At 44.2% G+C, this 14,987-nt stretch overlaps 1 protein-coding gene across 17 annotated transcripts in view; it reads left to right on the forward strand.

The window, feature by feature from the left end:
• ADD1 (adducin 1) overlaps positions 1–14,987 on the forward strand; it is a 75,297-nt gene that overhangs the window by 28,621 nt on the left and 31,689 nt on the right. The gene's annotated exons all lie outside the window — the stretch shown is intronic.

Below are 14,987 nucleotides of genomic sequence, written 5' to 3' on the forward strand. Positions count from 1 at the left end.
TTGAAGTATGTCCTACTCTTGGGATCTGGTTAGAATCACGTCCCCTAAGTAAATGAGGTGTTACTATTCATTTGAGGCTTGGGGTGAAACACTTGACTAGATGGGTCATTTCTATCCTGTAGAACCCTGAGAAGTCAGGCTGCAAGGTCAGGGCTCGAGATTTTTCTCAACACACAGTATAGCATAGTTGGGAAAGAATGACCTATTCACTCATTTCAAAGCCGGGTGAAGTTCAGGTTAAAAGTGCTGGTGTTACTTAGCTCAGTATTAAATGACAGATGGGAGGGATAGGCGCGTCTTTGCTCCTCTGGGCTTTAGACGGTCTCCTTTCCGGCACACTGCTTACTGCTCCAGCCTGTGTCTGGAGGGATTTCTCCCGCGGTTCCAGTGACCAGTCGCCCCTTAGTGTGTCTGGGTAAAGTCAGCTGTTCACAGAATGGGAATCTGTTCTACTGTCCTCCAAGTTTTTTCCCCCCAGTTGAAAAGATTTCATTTCTAAAAATCTAATCTACAGCCTCATAATTTTAAGGTTTTTAAAGCATCTATGCATATACAGATGTTAGACTTCTAGTTTTTAGTCATTTTGTTTTTATTTTTAAACAAAAGGGATATGCAAAAATTATAGGGTTTCCCTCAGTCCCCAAGTTAAGTACTTTTTAAAAAATGGGGTTTATATATGGGAGCTATTGACATTCATTTAGATAAGTAAAGTAACTCTAGGGAATTTTAACTACGAAAGATTAATTTACTCATTAGTGTTAAGTGTATTTTATTATATTATAGGTGTTTTTTAAAAAAATGTATTCTTATTGATTTCAGAGAAGGAAGAAGGAGAGAGATAGAAGCATCAGTGATGAGAGAAAATCATTGATTGGCTGCCTCCTACACGCCCCACACTGGGGATTGAGCCTGCAACCTGGGCATGTGCCCCAACCGGGAATTGAACCGTGACCTCTTGGTTCATAGGTCGACACTCAACCACTGAGTCAGGCTCCATTGATTTTTTAAGAGAGAGGAAGAGAGGAAGGGAGGAAGGAAAAGAGGGAGGAAGGCAGAGAGAGAGAGAAACGGATGTGAGAGAGACATATCGATTGGTTGCCGCCCGCTTGCACCATGACCGGAGCCCAGGGAAACCTGCAATCCAGGTTCATGTCCTTGACTGGGAATCGAACTCTCAACCCTTCAGCGGGTGGGCTGACACTCTAACCACTGAGCACACCAGCCAGTGCTGTATTCCAGGTTTTTGAAAGCCAAGGGGAGGAGTTTCAAGTCCCGGCTGTCAAGCTTATGCTAACCAGTGAGCAGGACTTCGTGTTGAGCGTATCATGCCCACTCCTCAACAGTCTTGTGAGACAGGTGTTATTATTGTCCCCCTTCTACCAGTGGAAATACTGGCGCACAAACAGTGAACTTGCCCAGGGCACATTTCTAGTAAGTATTTGGGCTGGAGTTTGAACTCTGATGATCACAAAACCTTCCTTTTTCCCATTTATTACCGCCACTTTCCGGCAGTTGTAGTACTTGAGAGTCACCCACGCATGTACTTACCACCTACTGGCCTCACACTGATTTCAGGCAGATGATAGGTGAAGAATAGAGCTATTGCAACCACTCGGAAATAGCCAAGCAAACAGCCTGTTCCAATTCAGCCTTCAGGTACTTGGGGCTGCAGAGTGAAGGAGAGGTGGACAGAAGCCCTTGTCTAGCCATGTTGACGTCTGTCTTTGTTGTGTATTTGCCTTGTTACATGGCTGCAATCTAGTTGTGTCTATGCTATTTGAACAACTTGAAGTATGGGCTACATTTACTCAGTAGGTCATTTATGTGATTAAATACTTCATCCCACTGTTTCATGACTATTAAAATGTGCCCCCGGTATAGAGCCATATATTTTTCAAGGCAATACTCCACCTTAGGCTAGTGTTGTTAAACAGCGCCCCTAATGTGTTTCACTGGAGCGCAGGGTAGTTTTTTTTCCTTATTAAATTTACTTAGAATTTCCTATACTCACGTGTCTGGTCAACCTGTGCTTCTTGTCTTCCTGCAGTCTCTATGGGCTTCCCTGTAAGCACCAGTACACTTAGTGGTGAGGTCTAGAAGTCTCCTTTCTTGCTTTTCTTATTTCCCTACCTCTGGGAATTGTACTTGCTTGAGTCTCCAAGTCTAGCCCATTAGAGGCAGATAAAGCTACTCTGTCTACCAACTTTGGGAATTGACGTAATTCTTAGAAACATAAAACCCAGGTAACTCAAAACACAAAACCCAGTTTGATACGCAGACTGTCCATTTGCAGTTTGGAACTTCAGATTTGGATCTGCTTAGTGAGCTGCTCGATCCCCAGAGCCTCTGCAGTCATACGTCAGTTGTGATTGAATGAAGCAGTGACGGCTTTTCTTAAGTCAGATGCCTCTGGCGTCCAGTTTTGCGTTGCCAGTCCAGAATGGTAGACCTGGACTGGATTTGTTCCTTAATATCTATTGATTGAGGACCTATTCAGTGTGAGCCCTGTGAATGCAGGAGTGAACGAGGCAGACAAGTCTGCCTTCTTGGAGGTTACATTCTAATAGAGGAGACAAGCGATGAGTTTCTGATAGTAACCCTAGTAATAACGCTGGAGTGCTTCCTGTGGGTCAGACACTGTGCCACGCAAGTTACATGATTCACTCTGAGGTGGTCCTGTGTTAGCCTTGTTATTTCAGTTGTGGGCGCTGAGACCAGAGGAGTTAAGACCACTCATCCCCCAAGCTTACAGAGCAGGAGTCTGGCTCCATGGTTAGTTTTCTGACTGTGGTGATAAGTGCCCTGAAGAGAAAGAAAGTGCAGAATACCCTGGGTGATTTCAGAGACCTGAGAGTTGGGGTACTGGGATTGGGTTGCCAGAGAAACCAGTCTCAACATTTGGAGGTGAAATTTGACCTGACACCTGGCTGACAGGAGTGAGGCACTCCCAGTAGCTGGACTCAGTTTTTTCTGGGCAGAGAAGAGCAGTTCTGAAAGCTCTGTGGCGGGAAAGCTGGGAGTGTGCAGACAGAAGGGAGGCTAGGAGATCTGGGACTCAGAATGGCAGCTGCCGGCCACACTGGGGAGGCCCCGGCTGGCTGTGGTCAAGATTTCAAATTTATTCTAGGGCCTGTGGGAAGCCAGTGATGGGCATCAAGCAGGGACGGGGCACGGGTTGATGACATGATTGTGGAGAAAGAGTTTAAGAGTAGAAACAGGGATGCAAGATGGGAGAGTTTAGAGTGGTTTCCAACTCGTTAGGTTTGCGTGAACCTCTGTATCTTTGTTTGCTTATTTACCAAAATGTAGATGAAATATAAATATCTCAGTGCTTGAAGAAAATGATGGCAAACAGACTAATTCCATCCCCCTTTCTCACTCCCCAACAACAAACGCCAGTCCTCTCTCCAGCCTTAGCTCTACTGTTCGCTGCCTGGCGTGCCTAACACCCTCGCCACTGTGATGTCACCTTCTAACATTCTGTGTGATTGACTTACTATCTGGTTTCCTGCCAGGCCCCCTCTGCTGGAATGTAAATTCCCTGAAGGCAGAAATCTGTTTTGTGCCCTGATATTTCCCAGGCTTCCAGATGGAAGAGCAATGCCTGGCCCTGTTAGCCTCACTGTAGGTGCTCAGTACATATTTGATGGGTAAGTGAATATAGAGTCAGTGGAAAATTAAGGTAGTTTATTGCCGGAAGCCGGTCCATCCTTGCTGCTTGACACAGTCGCTGCAGGAAAGAAACATCTGCACAGCATATGTTTCAATGGACCTGGCGTATATAGCATACTGTTCTTAATATGTTTGCTCTCTTTAGCGCCATGTGTTTTAACCAAGGTCACCTCTCCGAGAAAGGTTGTTTCCCCAGGTGGGGATCTTTCCCTGAGGTTAGGGAGGGGATACAACCCCTTAATTAAGCGCCAGGCGGGTAGTTAAGCTACATAATCTTTACTCCCTGGAATGGAGATAAGAAACGCCCTAACCTTTGTAATAGAAATTGACAGGATTAAAATCGGCTGGTATAAATACGGATGTAACAAGACAATAAACATCAGATCCTCGTCAGTTCCTAACCAGAGCTCCGACCAGAACTTTGGCTGGAAATCCTGGCTGTAGGTCCTGACTAGGCTGCTGATCAACTGAAGGCTGTCTTCGTGTCATTCCTTCTTCGCCGACTCCGTCCACACCTTTGGGGACCCCTGGACCTGCTGGGATTGGACCCCAGCAGTTTATCCTTTAGCTCCCAGGCAGCTGCATTTGAAGTTGCATGGGATCTGCAGCTGCTCTCCATCCTGAGCGCAGAGTCTTCTAGACTTGCATTCTTCCTCTTCCTCAGTGCCGTCATGTCTTTTGAAATGGCACCCTTTTGATTAAGTAAAACTAATAAATAGATGTTATTTGAGGCATAATTTTTCTTTGTCTAAATTTGTTTTTGGCCTTTTTTTCATTTCTGGTTTTTAGACTTTTATAATTTTCCCCTTTATCAGTTGGAATTTTTAAAGACTTTAGAAGTTATTTGGATATTAATGTAGGAAGGTGGTAGTGATAATGAGAAATAAATTATATGAGAAACTAATTTTATCAGTTGTAGTTATGACAGATATCAGAAATTTTTACTTATTTGTCTCAACAACAAAAATGTGAGCAAGAAGGAATTCGGTGCTGTGGCATGCGCACAGGGCTGGCCAGGACACTTGGTCCTAGTTTTGTCCAGTGATCATAGCCACCCTTTATTGTGTGTCCACTGTCTGCCTGCCGGCCGCTCTGTTAAATGCTCCAAATAGCATTTCTGACCATATCCCTTAAGGCTGTCACTACAGCACCCAGTTTATCGGTGAGGAAACTGAGTCCCAGAGAGGAGTTAAGCAACTTGTCCAGGATCACACAAGTAGTGAGCAGCATGGTGACTAGACACCCACCAGGCTGCTGCTCTCTGCCATCTTCTCTCTTCTCTGAGCTTCAGTTTTCCTACTTTTAAAATGAAGGGGTCAGTACTGGAAGGTGTTCTCAGTGGTTAGAGCACCAGCCCACACTCCAAAGGGTCACAGGTTCAATTCCCCATCAAGGGCACGTATCTGGGTTGCAGCTTCTATCCTGGGTTAGGGAGGCAACCAATTGATATGTGTGTCCCTCCCTCCCTCCAACTTTCTCTAAAAATTAGTGGGGAAAATATCCTCAGGTGAGGATTAACAAAAATAAAAGAAATAAATAGAATGAAGGGGTAACATTTAAACCATGACAGAGAACTTCATCACATTGAGTGAGAAAGGCTCTGAGGTTCTCCACAGCCCACTAACCCCTCAGTTGAACCCACTTTTGTGGAGCTGCTCCTCTGCGACCGCAGTGTGAGATGCTGTCAGACTGCAGAAAAGGATGAGGCCCGGTCTGTCTGTCCCGGTGGGCGAGGGGCTGTGCTCCCCTAGTAGCTGTCGGCTCCAGGGCCGGTGTGGCCAGTGCCCTGTTGGTCAGCAGTAAACCTTGCCCGTCGTTCCCGACACCAGAGGAAGGGGCATCAGGCCTGCTTGGTGGGCAGAGGCAGACATCCAGTGCTTTGGGGGGTGGTGGCTGTGCAGTGGAGCCAGGATGGGTTTAAAGACATGCTCCTCCTTAGTGCTTCTGGTGGGAGCACAGTCATTTTGGAGGAGAGACTGGGGGGGGGGGGGGGGGGTTCTTTTAACCCTGTACATTCCCAACGCAACTTGAGAATTTGTTACCGTGCTGTTTCTACCTCAGGCTAAGACAGCCTCTTAGAACCTACGTTTTATCACCTGTAAAGTCAGGAGAGGGTCACCCTACGGAAACACTTAAGATATGTACATATGTAATACTTTCAACAATAAAGATTTAATTTAAAAAAGATGTATTCAACTATAAAACTTTAAACAAATGTTTGGTATCAACATGCTACTGGAAATGCAAAATACTGTGTACTCTGTTCATTTGATACCTCAGTGATGCTTATTATTTTATTTATATTATTTTTAAACATATTTTTATCAAAGGGAGAGAGAGATAGAAACATCAATGATGAGAGAGAATTGTTGATCGGCTGCCTCCTGCACGCCCTGCACTGGGGATCAAGCCCACAACCCGGGCATATGCCCTGACTGGGAATCGAACCAGCAGTCTTTTGTTTCACGGGATGACGCCCAACTAACTGAGCGACACTGGCCCAGGCATCTTTCTTTTTGAAAAATTCATTGATTTTTAGAGAGATGAAGGGGGAGGGAGGGAGAGAGAGAGAGAGAGACAGAGACAGAGACAGACATCGATTTGTTGTTCCACTTACTTATGCAATTCTTGTATGTGCCCTCCTGGTGATTGAGCCTGTAACCTTGGCATATCGGGATGACGCTCTAACCACTGCGCAGCCCTGCCAGAGCTTGCTCTCTTTTCTAAGTTGAACTTGCTGGGACATGTGATGGCCACAGATGGTAGGTAATGGAATTTAGGGCAGATGTTATGGAGCCAGGCAGCCTGAGGTCAGACCCTAGCAACCCCATTACTGCTTTGGGCCTCCCTTTTCTTATCAGCAGGAAAAAGTGAGTTCATACACGTAAAAATGAGTCTCTAATCAGTACTTACCACATAGTAAACAGTGACTGTTTTAAAGGGGATTTTTGAGCCGTTTTATCTGTTAAAGAACATCTGGAGAGACGGGAATAGAAATAATCTGATCAGAGGAATTAAAGGCTTTGAGCTCACTGTCCCGAGCAGGACTTGTTTCGTCAGCCTGAAGCTGTGCAGAGGAACCTTAAACATAGGAGGGCGTCTGTCCTTCGAAAGTAGGGAGCTGGCTCGGAATGTGCGCAGTGAGGGTTCTGACTCGTGGTAGTGGGTTCTCCTTTATGTAGGGGGTGGATCCAATGTTGGGCTCCCTCCTGCCGGTAGAAAAGGGGTTTGATTCCCTTTTCATTGACTGGCACAGCACCCCTTCTAGAATGTTAGGTTTCTGAGAGTTTGTGATGGATTTCTGGCCTGGGCATCCAAGCCTCTTCTGCTTTCCCACCCGAGGCGCCGGCAGGGTGTGGACTGTCTGCAGCGCTGTTCCGAGCCCTTTGCCAGGCTTAGCCCGAAGTGTCGGCTCCTCTACGCCTGTTTAAAGTCTTGCCACTCTTCAGGGAAACACTAATACCATATGGTTTCACTTACATGTGAAATCTAAAAACAAAATAAATGAACAAACAAAACAAAAACTCAAAGATACAGAGAACTGATGATTGCCAGGGGGGAGGGGTGCAGTGGGGTGAAAAAGGTGAAGGGATTAAGAGGTACAAAACAGTAAAAAAAAAAAACCTTGTCATTTTTTTCAGCAAAGGCTTCACTTTGACTTATTTTAAAGCTTTTTTTTCTAGCTTTATCTATATACTAGAGGCCCAGTGCATGAAATTCGTGCACGGTGGGATCCCTAGGCCTGGCCAGTGATTGGAGCTGATCGGGGCCAGGCTGATCAGGGCCGGGCCGGAGAGGAGGCAACAGTTGCTGGGCCAGGTGCAGAAGGAACGGACGCCGGACGCTGACGCCCCATTGTCGGCACCCCGCCACCATGCAGTTCCCTGCCTCCCCCTTTCCTCCTTCCCTCACTGCTGTGCTACCACCATGGTGGCCAGGCGGCGAGCCAATCAGGGTCTGCTGGGTGGGGGGAGGGACAGGGCATGGGAGGTTGACTGCCGGCCCAAAGGAGGGAGCCGGCCCTTGACCCCTCTGTGAAAGGGGCTGCGACCACCACCACCCACCCCAGTTCCCCGTCCCAGCCCCGGGGCCTGCCGGCCGGGGGGGAAGTACCACAGGAGGTTGGCCAGCAGGGGGAGGTTGGCCATGGGAGCGCACTGACGACCAGGGGGTAGCTCCTGCATTAAGTGTCTGCCCCCTGGTGGTCAGTGTGTGTCATAGCAACCGGTTGTTCTGGTTGTTCCAGTCGCTTAGGCTTTTATATACTAGAAGCCCAGCGCGCGAAATCACATGGCCCTGCCCACCCACGCTGGTCTTTGGTTGTTACGGCATTAGGGCCAAGGGCTTTTTATACATATAGATAGATATAAAAGCCTCAGCGACCTTTACGACCGAACAACTGGTCGACCAGTCGCTATGATGCGCACTGACCACCAGGGGCAGACACTCAACACAGGAGCTGCCCCCTGGTGGTCAGTGCGCTCCCATGGCCAACCTCCTGCGGGCCCTCCCCCTGGCCAGCTGGTCCCGATTGCCCCGATCAGAACCTCCCGCGGCCCCTCTCCCTGGCTGGCTGGTCTCAATTGGCCCCGATCGCTGGCCAGGCCGAGGGACCCCACCCGTGCATGAATTCGTGCACCAGGCCTCTAGTTGAGGTATAATTGACAAAACTGTAATATATTTAAAGGGTCCTCATGACGATTTCATATGTGTATACATTGTGAAATGATTCCCACAATCAGGTTGGTGAACACAGTCATCACCTCACTTGTTTACTTACTGGTTTTTGGTGAGGGATGTGAGCCTCACGGAGCTCTTCCAGAGAAGTTAGGGTGTCCCTTGTAGCAGGTACCCTACTTCAAGAACAAACAAAGTCGAGTCACTGCTATTTGTGAAACTTTCTCCCAGGGCTTGCTTACAAAAAATGAATTAGAAATTGTGTCCTTGTTCTTCACGGGCCCACAAACTGGTGATGGAACAAGCATCTACACAGTGATTTGGTCTTGTTTGAAAATGGCTGGAAGGAGGTGAGAATAAGTTGTCTTGGAACACAAGAGGCCAAGTGCCAAGCTCAGGGCCTTGGGAAAGCTTCACAGAACAGGAGCTATTTGAGTTGGGGCTGAAAGGTTTGGAAGAGAGACTAGTTCAGTCAGGTCGTTAAAGCTCCTTGAGTTGGTGCCAGGCACCATGTGTGAAAGAAGGGGCCATGACCGCTGCCTCACTGTGCTGCCTCTTCTGTGCTGCTGTCTTTAAAGCTCAGTAGGTGTTCATTCACCAGGTGACTGCCCCCTGTCCCGAGCCACCTGGAAGCACCTGCTTAGCTCTAAAAGCATCTCTCTCTTTTTAATATCTCTATCTATCTATCTGTCTGTCTGTATATCTTTCTATCTATCATCTCTTTATCTATCTATTAATTGATTTCAGAGGAAGGGAGGGGGAGAGAGAGATAGAAACATCAATGAGAATCATTGATCAGCTGCCTCCTGCATGCCCCCTGCTGGGGATCAAGCCCCCAATCTGGGAATTAAACCATGATTTCCTGGTTCATAGGTCGATACTCAACCACTGAGCCACACTGGCCAGACTCTAAAAGTATTTCTTGCCCTGGCTGGTGTGACTCAGTTGGTTGAGCATTATCCCATGTTCTGAGAGGTCCCTGGTTCGATCTCTGGTCAGGGCACATAACTAGATAGTGGTTTGATCCTCAGTCAGGACACGTATGGGAGGCAACCTATCAGTTTCTCACATCGATGTTTCTCTCTCCCTCTCCCTTTCTCTAAAATCAATAAAAACATATTTTAAAATAAGTAAAAGCATCTCTTCTGTGAAGCTTCCTGGATAGTCCTCTATTAGTTTCTGGGGCTGCTGTGACATTGTACAGTAAAACCTCAATATAATAGATGAATTCGGGTGAGAGGGTTTCTAAACGCTAAAGCTGAAAGTCTATTATATAAAGCTAAATGTCCGAATTGGGTATGTTAAAAAAATTGACAAATTGCCCTGTCTGGTGTGCTCAGTGGTTAGAGCATGGGCCCCATGCACCAAAGTGTTGCAGGTTTGATTTAGGTCAAGGGCACGTACCTGGTTGCAGGTTTGTCCCTGGCCCCCTTTCGGGGCGTGTGCAGGAGGCAACCAAGCGATGTGTCTCTCTCTTATCAATGTTCTCTCCCCCCACCCCGCTCTCTCTAAAAATCAGTGGAAAAAATATCCTTGGGTGAGGATTAACAAAAAAACAAACACCCCCCCCCAAAAAAAAACAACAGTGAATTAATAACAAAATATAACTTGTTAATTTAATTATAAGCAAGTCTTGGTTAAAAGCATTTTAAAATAAACGTGTTAATTTTCACATACGGCATATGGATCAGAAATGTCCATTAAATCCTAAATCCATTAAATGGAGGTTTGAAAAATCAAGGGTTTACTGTGCTACAAATTGAGGGGCATAAACAGTAGAAACTTGCCTGTCATTTCTGGAGCCCAGAGTCAAGATCAAGGTGTCCAGGTTGGTTCCTTCTGAGGCTAAGGGAGAGTCTAGTCCAGTGGTCGGCAAACTCATTAGTCAACAGAGCCAAATATCAACAGTACAACCATTGAAATTTCTTTTGAGAGCCACATTTTTTAAACTTAACCTATATAGGTAGGTACATTGTTATTAATTAGGGTACTCCTAAGGCTTAGGAAGAGCTGCACTCAAGGGGCCAAAGAGCCGCATGTGGCTCGCGAGCCGCAGTTTTGCCGACCACGGGTCTAGTCTGGTCCAGGGCTTGCCCCAGCTGCTGCTGATTTGCTGGCATCTTTGGGTTCTTTGGCTTGCGGAGCATCACCTCCGCTGATCTTCACGTGGCCTTCTCCCTGTATTTGTATCTGTGTCCTAATATCCCGTGCAGCACGCCTCATCTCAACTAATCCATCGGCAAAGACTCTATTTCCAGATAAGGTGACATTCTGAGGTACTGGGGGTTCGAGCTTCAGCATCAACTTTTGGAGACACAATTCAGCCCTTAACACCCTCTGTCTGCTCTTTCTGCCCCCACCGCTGGATGTGTTCTCCCTGCTGGTGTGTCGATTTCTGTTGTGGCCCCAAGAGTCTTTGGTATATTTGTTAGTATATCCTCAGTTTGGTACACCGCTCCAACCAACGGAGACATACTGTCCAGAGCCCAAATGTCATTCTTTACCTTTCATTTTACAGTTTGTTTGAATCACGATCCAGCTGAAGTCCTTTAATTAGCTATCAGGTTAAGCAGGGAGTGAATGACATGATTTTGAACCTCCCTCTGGCTAGCTGTGGAGAGTGGATTGGTGTGGGGGTTGTCAGGAGACTAGAGGCAGAGAAACTGGTGCGGAGGCTGTTGCGCCTCCAGGAGGTGGGTGGTAAGTAGCTAGTCAGAATGGTGTGGGCAGGACAAGACAGGTGGCTGAACGTGAGGCGTTACATGTGCAGGCCAGGCTTGGTTGACGTGGTTCACCCAGACTTTTGGGTTATGTTGGGTGTGTATGTCTGAAAGTGTTCTTCCCAGAGATTTCATTGATTTAGGTATCAACACGTTAAGATTTGTGACATCTTAAAATTTTACACAGGTAAAATCATAGCAATTTATATGCTTCTTGAGTCAATTTATTTAACTTTAATACAGCTTACTTTCCATGATATAATCTTGTCTGTGTGATAATTATAATGTCGATAAGATTACAGAATAGGGAATCTTATACTTTTCACTTAAACATGTTATATAATCTCATATGTATTGTAATGAAGAATCTTTAGTTTTATATATGGTATTGAGATTTTAATATTTATGTTAAGTCATATGTGTATTAAACATTGATTGTTTCTATTTTAAAAATTAAGTTTCCAGAATTCTTTTTTTTCTTAACAAAACAAAAAGCTACTTTTAACATTTATTTCCAGATGGATTTCATCTTGTTATTTGGCATGGCACAAAGTAAAACTGTTGCTCTTTGAGATTTATTAATTAGAGTGTTCCTAAGCCAGATATGGAATCCATTGTTTTTTCAGATAAAAAATAAACCTACTCAGATATTAAAATAACCCCAAAGTGGGGAAAATACAGGGTGGGGAAAATGTAGGTTTAGAGTTGTGATTACTCAAAACAGAGTTTATTTTTGTTTTAATATTTATTAATTGTATTATTTTCCATACAAACAACTGTAAGCCTACTTTTGCCTCACCCTATTTTGAAAGCCTGAATCTGGTTTCTTTCTTTTTTTTTAGTTACAGTTTGCAATTATTCTGTATTAGCTTGAGGTGTACAACACAGTGGTTAGACAATCATGTACTATACAGAGTAAGTCCCCCCATATTTCAAGTACCCACCTGGCCCCATATTTAGAGAATTTTTTTTTAATCTGTATTTTTCCATAAAAAAATATTGGATTAAGTAATAATTTTTTGTAGAGTTCTTCCTAGGAAAAATTTGCTGTCTTAACACACTCTTTAAATTAGTGAAACCTGAAGCCATAACTGACAGAAAACCAAGTACTATACTTTGTACTTTAAAACTGGAATTCTTTGTTTACTTATTTATTCATTTATTTTTCTAAAGGAGATTATCAGAGATAACCTCTTTTTTAAAATCCTCACCTGAGGATTTAAAAATATATATATATTTTTATTGATTTCAGAGAGGAAGGGAGAAGAAGAGATAGGAACATCAATGATGAGAGAGAATAATTGATTGGCTGCCTCCTGCACGCTTCCTCCTGGGGATCGAGTCTGCAAACAGGGCATGTGCCCTTGACTGGAATCAAACCCGGGACCTGTCAGTCCACAGGCTGACGCTCTATCCATTGAGCCAAACCAGCTAGGGCCCGAGGATTTTTTTTTTAAATTAAAAAAAATTGATTTAAGAGAGAGAGGGAGAGGGAGAAGGAGAAAGAGAGCGAAAGAGAAACATTGATCAGTTGCCTCCCGACCGGGGATGGAACCTGCAACCTGGGTATGTGCTCTGACTGGGAATCAAACCCAAAACCTTTTGGTGTACAGGAAGATGCTCCAATCAACCGAGCCACCTGGCCAGGGAATGTTTATTTTTAATTATTGGGCTCAGAATATGTGTATTTTAAGTTTATAGACTTCCTTATTAAAGGAATGAAATACATGTATATCTGGTTTGCAGTCTATCTTATCCCATTCACACAGCAATTTGTAATAAAAACGGAGCAGTCTCTGCCTTATCTTTAGCATGTTGGTTTTACAAAGTTTCTTTTCTTCCAGTCAGCTCTGGGAACCAGGAACCAGCTCTGGTTGCTTCTTAAGTGTTTCCGTGTTCCTATTTACTGATGAAATGTCTTAAAATGTCCTGGTCACAGCAATGCCTGGGTTTCGAAAGCTCAGTCCCCAGTGGGCGGTGTGCAGGACTCATTTAGTAATAGAGAAGTTAATATACTGTATATCCTTTTGTCTTTAAAAAAACAAAACTGAAATAGAACATTTTATCATTGGCTCAGAATGTTCAGCTTTACTTACCTCTAGAGAAATGTCAGACAACCATTGTTGTTTTGTTCTTGGGTTGTTCTTTTAGAGCAAACTAGGTTAAAGTAAACAGTAACATTTTATTATTATTATTATTATTATTATTATTTTTTAAATATATTTTATTGATTTTTTACAGAGAGGAAGGGAGAGGGATAGAGAGTTAGAAACATCGATCAGCTGCCTCCTGCACATCTCCTACTGGGGATGTGCCCACAACCCAGGTACATGCCCTTGACCGGAATCGAACCCGGGACCCTTCAGTCAGCAGGCCGACTCTTTATCCACTGAGCCAAACCGGTTTCGGCTATTATTATTTTTTAAATATTTATTTTATTGATCTTTTTTTACAGAGAGGAAGGGAAAGGGATAGAGTTAGAAACATCGATGAGAGAGAAACATCGATCAGCTGCCTCCTGCACACCTCCCACTGGGGATGTGCCCGCAACCAAGGTACATGCCCTTGACTGGAATCGAACCTGGGACCCTTCAGTCCGCAGGCCGACGCTCTATCCACTGAGCCAAACTGGTCAGGGCAACAGTAAAATTTTAAAGGAAGCATTTAGAGAACAGTACTTTTAAAGACTACATTTTAGGTCATCGGTTCTTTTATTTTGTGTTGACTTTTAGTCCCCTGTTATTTTCATGCTTTGTCTTTCAGTCCTTGAAATACTGCTACGTTAAGCTTGCTGTTATTTCTATCATATCTTTAGGTTTAGAAGGGCAATGTCCAAATTGATTTTTTTCTTAAAAAAAAAAAGTTTTCTTAAATTGATTCTTTGGCTGTTGGTACCACAAAGTATTTTTTTTTCTTTATTTGTGTTACGCTTGTTAATTTGTGCAGTTATTCAGTGTCTGGTAAATTAATATTCAAGAAAAATATTAATATTAAATTGTTCTATTATCTTATGTTAACGATGACTCATTTATTTCAGCCCTTTGAATTCAGCATGTCTCTATCAAAATAAACATATGTTTCTATGAAAATTGAAGCTTTTGTGTTTTTGCGGCCCACATAAACTTAAACCTTGTTTATGTGGCCCTTGTTAACCTTTTAGTTTGACATGCTTGGTTTAGAGATTTAGTAGTTAAAGATGAACATAATTTAGTATCTTTGAACATTATCTATATATAAAAGCCTAATATGCAAAGTGTCCCCTCAGGAGTTCAACCCATCGGGAGTTCGATTGCTCACTATGATGGGTGCTGACCACCAGGGGGCGGCGCAGAATGAAGGAAGGCCCCAGCCAGCAGCTGGGGAAGGGAGGCCCCGGCGGACAGCTGGCAGCTGCTAGGGACCCTACCCGTGCATGAATTTCATGCACTGGGCCTCTAGTTGCAAATAAAAGATTGGGGTTAAAAAGAATGTAAAGTAAGTACCTTCTTGGTGCTGGGCACATATTAGCAGACTTAAATTTGTGCCTTTGGGGCATTTTTTAGGTTTTATTCACAAAGTAGGTCATGTTGACATTTTCGGTACCTGCTATTGAACCAAAAAGGTGATGCTGAAGAGGGTCATTTCTTATTTGTGTGCATAGATGTGTGAGCAGCCTTCTCCCTTATTGATCTATTTAGGGAATCTTTCGAAAAATCACTACTGAAACTTTTTTAGAAAAATAACATAAATCAAATTTCTCCAGAAATGAAGTTGTGGGATAATGTCCTGACTTTAAACTGTCTTATCAAATTTTTGCTATCTGGTCCTTCAGGTTGTGAGAAGACATAGTAGCTTTGTTAGATTGTTCTGTTGTCTGCTGAAGAACAATGGCAAGGACAAGAAATGCCATTGGCTGGTGCAAGGGTGGAGATGGCTGCT

The sequence above is a fragment of the Myotis lucifugus genome, unplaced genomic scaffold (assembly GCF_000147115.1).
Source record: "Myotis lucifugus unplaced genomic scaffold, Myoluc2.0 scaffold_540, whole genome shotgun sequence".
Classification (NCBI taxonomy): Eukaryota; Metazoa; Chordata; class Mammalia; order Chiroptera; family Vespertilionidae; genus Myotis; species Myotis lucifugus.